The sequence below is a fragment of the Muntiacus reevesi genome, chromosome 12 (assembly GCF_963930625.1).
Source record: "Muntiacus reevesi chromosome 12, mMunRee1.1, whole genome shotgun sequence".
Lineage (NCBI taxonomy): Eukaryota > Metazoa > Chordata > Mammalia > Artiodactyla > Cervidae > Muntiacus > Muntiacus reevesi.
This window is the reverse complement of record NC_089260.1, coordinates 39,261,199-39,270,411: the sequence shown is the minus strand read 5'-3', so window position 1 is coordinate 39,270,411 and position 9,213 is coordinate 39,261,199. Positions and strand designations below refer to the sequence as shown.

The window sequence follows — 9,213 nt, the reverse complement described above, 5'->3', positions numbered from 1 at the left end:
ACTCTAAAGTGATTGGTTAAGCAATTCACTTATTTTTGTGTCCTCTTTATAGAAATTATTTCAGACTGCCTAAATAAAGGAAACAAATCTAACCAAAATAGATAGATAAATCCCAGTTCTTCTGACCCTGGAATGTTCCCTCTAGAACTACCCATGAGAGAAGCTGCTCCATTTCATACTAGTGGCTGCAATTCACCATGTCTGTCCTTTTGGTCTTTGAGGATTCACACTGAAACCATCCTTATGTCTTCCTGGGAGGCAGCCTCATGATATTCTGAGAGGGACTGTCTGGGTCTTTGCAGTTCCTGTCAGGAGCCTATACACCCCTCAAGCCCCCAGCCTGAGGCAGTTTCCTCCTTACACACAGTTTTCACATCAGATCATAACAAATACACTCTCTAAAATTTGGTACAAATCTTTTTAGCTCTTCCCCTTTAATGTCATTACAGACGTGGATAAACTGTTTATTTATATAGATAAGATTTTTAAATGTAAATAGTAATGAAGAGGAGGCACACGAAGCTTCTAGGCTAATAGATTGTTATGTCTGAGCATCAAAGTCAAGCCAGTGTTTCCTGGCAAACTTTCTCAATTCTCAACATAAAAAGAAAGATTTTTTGTTTGTTTGTTTGTTGTTTTTTACTATGTATCATTTCTCTTGTAGTCACTACTTTTGTTAGACATAACTACTAACAATAATATAAAAAACTTCCCCCATTTTGTTTTCAAAAATAGCCACAGGAAATGTTCCGGTCACTACTTTGACTCAGTTCATTGACTGTTGACAGAATATAGAATTCATTTGCGTCAGCTGATATTTTCACTTTTGCCTCTTTAAAAAAACATTTAAAGATATTTAATAAAATATTAAATATGTTGAAAATATTTAATATTTTATTAAATATCTTATTTTATTTCTTCGTTTGGTCACACCAGGTCTTAGTTGCGGCATGTGGGATCTAGTTCCCTGACCAGGAATTGAACCCAAACCCCCTGCATTGGAAGCATGGAGTCTTAGCCACTGGACCACCAGGGAAGTCCTTCACCTTTGCCTCTAACTCCTTAACATGATTTATTGAATATTGTAATCTTCAAAATGTTTTATGAAAAATGAATTTCACATGGGGCTGGGAGTATCCTCTTTTACCCTTGACTGGGGCTTCCCTGGTGGCTGAGACGGTAAAGAATCTGCCTGCAGGGCAGGAGATGCAAGAGATTCGGGTTTGAACCCTGGGTCAGGAAGTTCCCCTGGGAAGGAAATGGTAACCCACTCTAGTATTCTTGCCTGGGAAATCCCATGGACAGAAGAGCTTGGTGGGCTACAGCCCATGGGGTCGCAAAGAGTCAGATACAACCGAGTGTCTAAAACTTGCACTTCACTTTTGTGTTTCTCTGTAATGTAATATTCTACACTTCTCTCCATGACTCATTCATTCCTTCTGAAGGAGAAAGGAAGTGCTCTGGATAGTGGACCTGGAATAGTTGGGCATGCCTATCTTTGTCCTTCCTTCTTTCTTTCCCTCCAGGGTGTAACTGTCTGAAGATAACGAGAGTTTTAGTCTGCATAGTGTGCGTGGTCTGCATGAGCCTGATTAACTTCTCGTGGAATTTGAAGTTCCCGGTATGCCCAACCAGATACAGTGACTCTGGATTCAGGAATTGGACAGACAGAGGGGTATCATTTTGTGGACCCATCCAAACCCCAGCATTTGTACAGAAAAACTAAAAGGTTATATTTTGTGATGCAGAAGTTTCTTAAAATTTAGCCTAAGAAGGAGTGCTGAATAAGATGTGAATAGTTGTAACTTTAAAATCTAGTTCTAAAAAGTCAATGACATTAGGCTCTCAAATACATAAACTCTCTATTTCTCCATCTGTATTCTTTGTATTGAAATATCTGCCACCACTTTATCTAAAATACATGAAGGCAAACAATTGTATGAGAGCTGCTGAATTTTTAGATGTTAATATAAATAACTTCTAAATGACATTACTATTAGTATTCCAGACTCAAAGTAAGAAACTATTTGGTCTGAACATGAGATTTGGTCTACTTACACTTGAATTCTGAGAATAAAGAGTTTTACATCTGATTTTGTTTTTCTCTAATCTGGCAATGTGAAGAATGATTAAAGCAGGAGTTTACATGTGACAGAGGAGGGCAATGATTTGTGATATGTTGCCGATCAAATATTCTTTCTTCCCTTCTTTTTTCTTTCCCCCAAGGGAAATAAACTGTCAGACTTTGAGAAGGTGGGGTTCTAATAAAATTCTTCCTGTATTTCATTTGTTGCTACTTCTGGTTTCTTCCCTCCACCCCTGCCACTACCACATACACATTTAGCAAAAACTAGGATTTCTGGAGATTACTTTCAGAGTTCCTGTCTCACCCACAACACATACTCAAAAATTCTTCTGGAAAGGTTATCAGAGGCAGTAAAGGATGTAGGGACATTACTATGTAGGAGTAATGGGGCATAAAACCAAATATTTATTCTTCCTACTGAGCACCAGCTATAACTATAGTTTAGGCAAGATTGCTTCTGTACCTGCCTCTAACGGTGAATGTACCTTCCAGATTTATCAAATATGCCTGGTTTGAAGATTAGTTCCCAGTAGGAGATTCCTTACACTGAAGAGCACTTTGAATAAGATTTATTTGATCCTCATCTCATCTTTACTTAAGTCTGGTTAGAAAGTATAAGGATGTATTTTAAATAGAGCCTTCATTCATTTTAATGGATAAAATGCCTATGGTGGTCTGACGATGTTGCAAAGGTATTTATTCACATCTCTGTAGTCTTTCTCCTTGCAAAAAGAATATTTTACAATAAGATTTAATCAGTTCATACAAAGAAGTTAGTTGTTGCAATGTCATTGCCTTAGTAGGTATTAATTCCTTCAGTTTTATTTCTGGATGACCCAGTTAAGAGTTAGGTCTCCTTGCTTTTGTAGATTATTACTTTCTCTGCTTCCTAGTTGACAATACATGGTATCTTTTACAAATTTAATCTTCTAAAGACATCAACAAAAATTCAGTGTAACATAAAGAGCTGATTAAAAATTATTACAAAAATAGAAAAGTAGTTATTAAAAACACATTATCCAAGTATGTTTAAAATGAAAAAAAAATTAGATGGTGTGGAACATAAAAAAAATTTCACACACCTTATTAAAAAGCATATATATATATATATATATATATATATATGTGTGTGTGTGTGTGTGTGTGTACATATGTTCAATTCAGTTCAGTTCAGTTGCTCAGTTGTGTCTGACTCTTTGCAACCCCATGAATCGCAGCACGCCAGGCCTCCCTGTCCATCACCAACTCCCGGAGTCTACCCAAACCCATGCCCATCGAGTCAGTGATGCCATCCAGCCATTTCATCCTCTGTCGTCCCCTTCTCCTTCTGCCCCCAATCCCTCCCAGCATCAGGGTCTTTTCCAATGAGTCAACTCTTCGCATGAGGTGGCCAAAGTATTAGAGTTTCAGCTTCAGCATCAGTCCTTCCAATGAACATCCAGGACCGATCTGCCTTAGGATGGACTGGTTGGATCTCCTTGCAGTTCAAGGGACTCTCAAGAGTCTTCTCCAACACCACAGTTCAAAAGCATCAATTTTTCGGTCCTCAGCTTTCTTCACAGTCCAACTCTCACAGCCATACATGACCACTGGAAAAACCATAGCCTTGACCAGATGGACCTTTGTTGGCAAAGTAATGTCTCTGCTTTTTAATATGCTATCTAGGTTGGTCATAACTTTCCTTCCAAGGAGTAAGCATCTTCTAATTTCATGGCTGCAGTCACCATCTGCAGTGATTTTGGAGCCCCCCAAAATAAAGTCTGACACTGTTTCCACTGTCTCCCCATCTATTTCCCATGACATGATGGGACCAGATGCCGTGATCTTAGTTTTCTGAATGTTAAGCTTTAAGCCAACTTTTTCACTCTCATCTTTCACTTTCATCAAGAGACCTTTTAGTTCCTCTTGACTTTCTGCCATAAGGGTGCTGTCATCTGCATACCTGAGGTTATTGATATTTGTTGCAGCAATCTTGATTCCAGCTTGTGCTTCATCCAGCCCAGCATTTCTCATGATGTACTCTGCATATAAGTTAAATAAGCAGGGTGACAATATACAGCCTTGATGTACTCCTTTTCCTGTTTGGAACCAGTCTGTTGTTCCATGTCCAGTATGTATAAATTAGGAAGATAGACACAAAGTGATACAAATTACTGCCTGATAAAGTGTATGTGATTATTCTTTTAAGTGTCTTGGTGTTGTATTTTTGTTATTTGAGATCTGCTGAATAAATATTACTTTTGTAATCCCAAAGAGGCACTTTTTAAATGTCTGAACTAAAGAAAGCTTTCAGAGGGCATTAAAAAGACAGCTTTCTGTTCCAGCTCTTATAAACTATATACATTTTGTCTCATGTTTACTTTAGCCATGAAGCCACATAAAATAACATTAATAGACCTGGTATCTCAGCTGATAAAGAAACCACCTGCAATGCAGGAGACCCCGGTTCAGTTCCTGGGTCTGGAAGATCCCTTGGAGAAGGGATAGGCTATTTACTCCAACTGGAGAAGGAAATGGCAACCCACTCCAGTATTCTTACCTGGAGAACTCCATGAACAGAGGAACCTGGTGGGCTGCAGTCCATGGGATCACAGAGTCGGACAGGACTGAAGTGACAGAGCTCACACACATGCACGCATGCACTCACTCCAATGTTCATGGGCTTTCCTGGTGGCTCAGACAGTAAAGAACCCACTGACAATGCGGGAGACCTGAGTTCGATTCCTGGGTTGGGAAGATCCTCTGGGGGAGGTCATGGCAACCCACTTCAGTATTTTTGCGTGGAGAATCCCCATGGACAGAGGAGCCTGGTGGGCTGCAATCCACGGCTACAAAGAGTCGGACACAACTGAGCTACTAAGCACACACACAACATATTACTTTACGTATTAAAATCTTAAGTTTGTACTGCACATTGCCTTTTCCACTATTTACTTAAATGTTTTACAATACAAAAATAATGAAATGGAGAAAAACCAAAACAAAATTGAAAAAGAGGACACAAGTCTGCCAACCATAAAAGTCAAAATAATTGCTGTGTTTCTGCCTCAAATTTATCTCTAAAGATTTCTTCTCTTTGTTTATAAGAAAGAACATGTCCTTAGGTGAAACATACTTTTTGTATCACTGTATAATGAAAGAAATATCTCAGAGGGGAATCTAACATTGGATTCAATAATCACTGTATAATTCAATGTATCAATAAACATGTAAGTTGCTATTGCACTTAATAAAAGCTTACCTTTATTTAAAGAACAGAGGGGGCTTCTCTGGTTGTTCAGCAGTAAAGAATCTGCCTACAATGTAGGAGACCCAAGTTTGATCCCTGGGTCAGGAAGCTCCTCTGGAGAAGGAAATGACAACCCACTTCAGTATTCTTTTTTTTTTTATTTAATAAATTTTTATTTTTCAAAATGTACAGCTGGTGGGAGCTGTTCATGCATCTTCACCAGCAGCTGGGGCATCTCCTCCCTTGGTGTTTCTGGTGTAAATCACTTGAGCTCTGTGCTTTGAAACCAGTTTAATAAGTCCTTTACTAAGGAGTTCCTGAAGGGCTGCTCTGGCCAGGGAACCTCGAATCTTCAGTCTCTCAGAGACAACAGCTGGACTTATAAGCTTATAGTTGGGAACTTCTTTACAGAGTTTGTCATATGTCGCTTTGTCAAACAAGACTAGGTTATTGAGCTTGTCCCGAACTTTGCCTTTGGACCACTTCTTCTTTTTGGCCTTGCCCCCAGATTTGTTCACTGGATCTTTGTTTTTCTTGGCCGACTTTCCAGCATCTTTCTTCTTCTTGTCGCCCTTGGGCGGCATAGCGAAGGCCAGAGAGCAACTGTGACCACTGCCGCCTCGCTAAGATGTCGGACAAAAAGGGCACTTCAGTATTCTTGCCTGGGAAATCTGTGGACAAAGGAGACTGGTGGGCTACACCCAAGGGGTTGTAAAAGAGTCAGACATGCAATTACAATGAGAGCCTCTTTTCTTTCTGTTTTCCTGCTCTACCATCCTCCGTAGGTTACCTTTCTTCCTGGGTGAGTCCTTGCCTCATGGCTGCATAGTTGCAAGGAACTGCCATCGTGCTAGGGCCCATGACCTCACACAATCACATCAAGATTCAGACAAATGGCAGCCCCGCCTTGTACATCTCTTTGTCAGGAAGGAAAAATCTTTACCAGAAGGTACCTGCCAGAGTTCCCATGCTTGGGAATCACATAGTAAGTATCACATGCCCATTCTTAAATTAATTGTCAGTGGGATGGGTGGTAATATTACCATGGTTGCCTTAGGCTATTTAAAATTTACCCCCTGGGCATAGAAAGGCACTCATTCCTTGAGTATCTGACAAAAGAAAAAGTGAACAAAATTGGGATTCTGCTAGTGATAAAGAATGTGATAGTTGTTAGAGAGAGGAAGCCTGTCTTGTGTCAAGCATAAGACAGTTTATTGAAACTCCACACTGGATGGGTATAGGGTAGACAGAGGGAGTAGGTCACAATGGCACTTTTCATGGAACCCACAGTCTAGGGGAGAAGAGGGGGAACTGAACATGCCATTATCAACAAAGTGTAATCTTATTTTTGGATGAGGAAAGTGAATAAACAAGCTCCAGTACTGTATGCACATACACATGGCTAAGTCACTTTAAAACAGTAACTTTGTTAAGGTCACTGGAAACCATTTTAAATATATTGAGTTGGCCAAACGTTTGTTCACGTCTTTCTGTAAGATCTTATCGAAAAACCTGAATGAACTTTTTGGCCAATCCATCTAAATCAACCATTTACTTCAACTAAAACTGTAGTCTCTTTTATTTTCTTCCACTATTTTGTTTTAAAATTTTACACTTAATATTTATGTGGACAAATAATTGTTCTCCTTTATACTTTACATTTACAATTAACATGATCAGATACGACACATTTAAAGTATGTGGTGGGTTAAATTGAATGATACAGATGTCCAGGTTCTAATACCTGGAACCTGTGAGTATATTGCCTTATGTGGTAAAAGGGATTTTGCAAATGTGATTGAATTAAGGATTTTCAGATGGGGAGATTAACCCCAATTATCTGAGTAGGCCCAATGTCATCACCAGGATCCTTCTAAGAGGAGGTCAGGAGAGTTAGTTGGTAGTAGAGGCTGTGATGAACAAGAGGTTGGGGTGGTATGAGGAAAGGTTTATGCAAGGGTGCTCAGTCACTTCAGTCATGCCCGACTCTGTTGCTCTCCAGGCTCCTCTGTCCATGAGATTCTCTAGGCAAGAATACTGGAGCGGGTTGCCCTACCTTCCTTCAGGGGTTCTTTCTGAACCAGGGGTCTTACCCACATCTCTTATGTCTCCTACTTTGGGAGATGGAGTCTTTACCACTAGTGCCACGTGAGCTGAAGGGGCTGTGGGCCAAAAAACTGCGAGTGGCCTCTAGAAGCTGAGAAAGGAAAGGAAAATAATTCTCTAGATCCTCCAGAAAGAAATGCAGTCCTGTCAGATCTTGATTTCAGTCCCACTCAAACCTATGACAGGCTTCTGACCTCCAGAAGTATGAGAAAAAATTTGTATTGTCACTAAATTTGTGCTAATTTGTTACAGCAGCAGCAAGAAATGGATATAACATGCTACGGCCTTTTGTCTTAATACCAGATTTTATAAAGCATATGTGTATACAATTTATAAGTAGTTATATTTATAATATATATTTTTCAAAGAATTTATTCTAAAATTATTTAAATTTTATTTAAAAATTTAAATTGGAAAAATATTAATAGCTGAACATCAGTGATCTTTATTTCAGTATAATATCTCTTTTGTATCAAATCCCCCAAACTTAAGCTTAATATACTGGAGTGGGTAGCCATTCTTTTCTCCAGGGGATCTTCCTGATGCAGGGATCAAACCCAGGTCTAGTGCATTACAGGCAGATTCTTAACTGCAAAGCCATCAGGGAAATCCCATGTTAAGGACAGTTATGGCTAAAGATGGAGACCAAGACTTCCTTAAAGAAAAGAGTTAAATGAGGAAGAATAATTGAAATGCCACTTTCATCTGCATAAATTGAAATAAAAATGACTTACATGAAGTAGTGTTTAACAAAGAACAGCTAATCCTGTTTTTTTTTTTTTTGCAAAACCCAGCAAAGTAGAGAAAGTATTAGTCCAATTTTACATAGGCAAGAGTTATATCATAAAGCTGTTTTGCTCCTACTTGTATTGAGCACTTACTGTGTGCCAGACATCATGATAGGTGCTGAGGAAATAATAATGATGATATAACAATAATGTGAGTTTATTTATCATTTATTGAATGCTTACTCTGCCTGGGTAGAGTTCAAGATATTATTCATACATTAATTAATCTGTAAAACAAATCAAAATAATAGAACAGACATAGTCTTGCCCTGAAAGAGAGCACAGCCTATATTAAGGAAGGTAGACATATCATCAGACACTTTCTCTTGCCAAGCAAGCATGTGTGTGCTCAGTTGCTCGGTTGTGTCTTACTGTTGAGCTACCGTGGACTGTAGCCTACAGGCTCCTCTGTCCATGGGATTTTCCAGGCAAGCATACTGTAGTGGGTTGCCATTTCTTTCTCCAGGGGATCTTCCTGACCCAAGGATCGAACCCACGTCTCCTGCATTGGCAAGTGGAATTTTTATCACTGAGCCACCTGGGAAGCCCCACCATGCAAGTACCAGGAAAGAAATAAAGTCACCATTCAGGAATCACAGAGAAGATACAGGTGACCCAGTCTGGGTAGGAAGAGGGAAGGTTTTTTGAATTAGTTATTCCTGAATATAATCCTGAAGGCAAAATCTTTTAGTCTCCCTGGGATAAGCATTATAACAATAACATTAAACACAAAACTTTAATGGCTTAATGCAGCAAAGATTGAGTTGTTAATTAAACCACAAATCAAGGAAGATTATACAATCTTTTCACAATGCCTCTGCTCTGACTATGACTCAGGGATTATGACTGCTTCCAGATCACAATTCCACATGTTTGAAGTCTCTTGCATAGCTGGAAGAAGACAAAAACTGCACTTATACTTAACTTCCTTGACTGATAAATAATACACCTCACTTCCACTCCCGATTATTGACCAGAATGAGTCCCATATCCCAACTCAAGTA

General features: G+C 39.2%; 1 pseudogene; it reads right to left on the bottom strand.

Annotated features, from left to right (window-relative positions):
- Positions 1 to 5,521: 5,521 nt before the first annotated feature.
- On the bottom strand, positions 5,522 to 5,937 carry LOC136145172 (small ribosomal subunit protein eS25 pseudogene; annotated as a pseudogene).
- Positions 5,938 to 9,213: the final 3,276 nt, after the last annotated feature.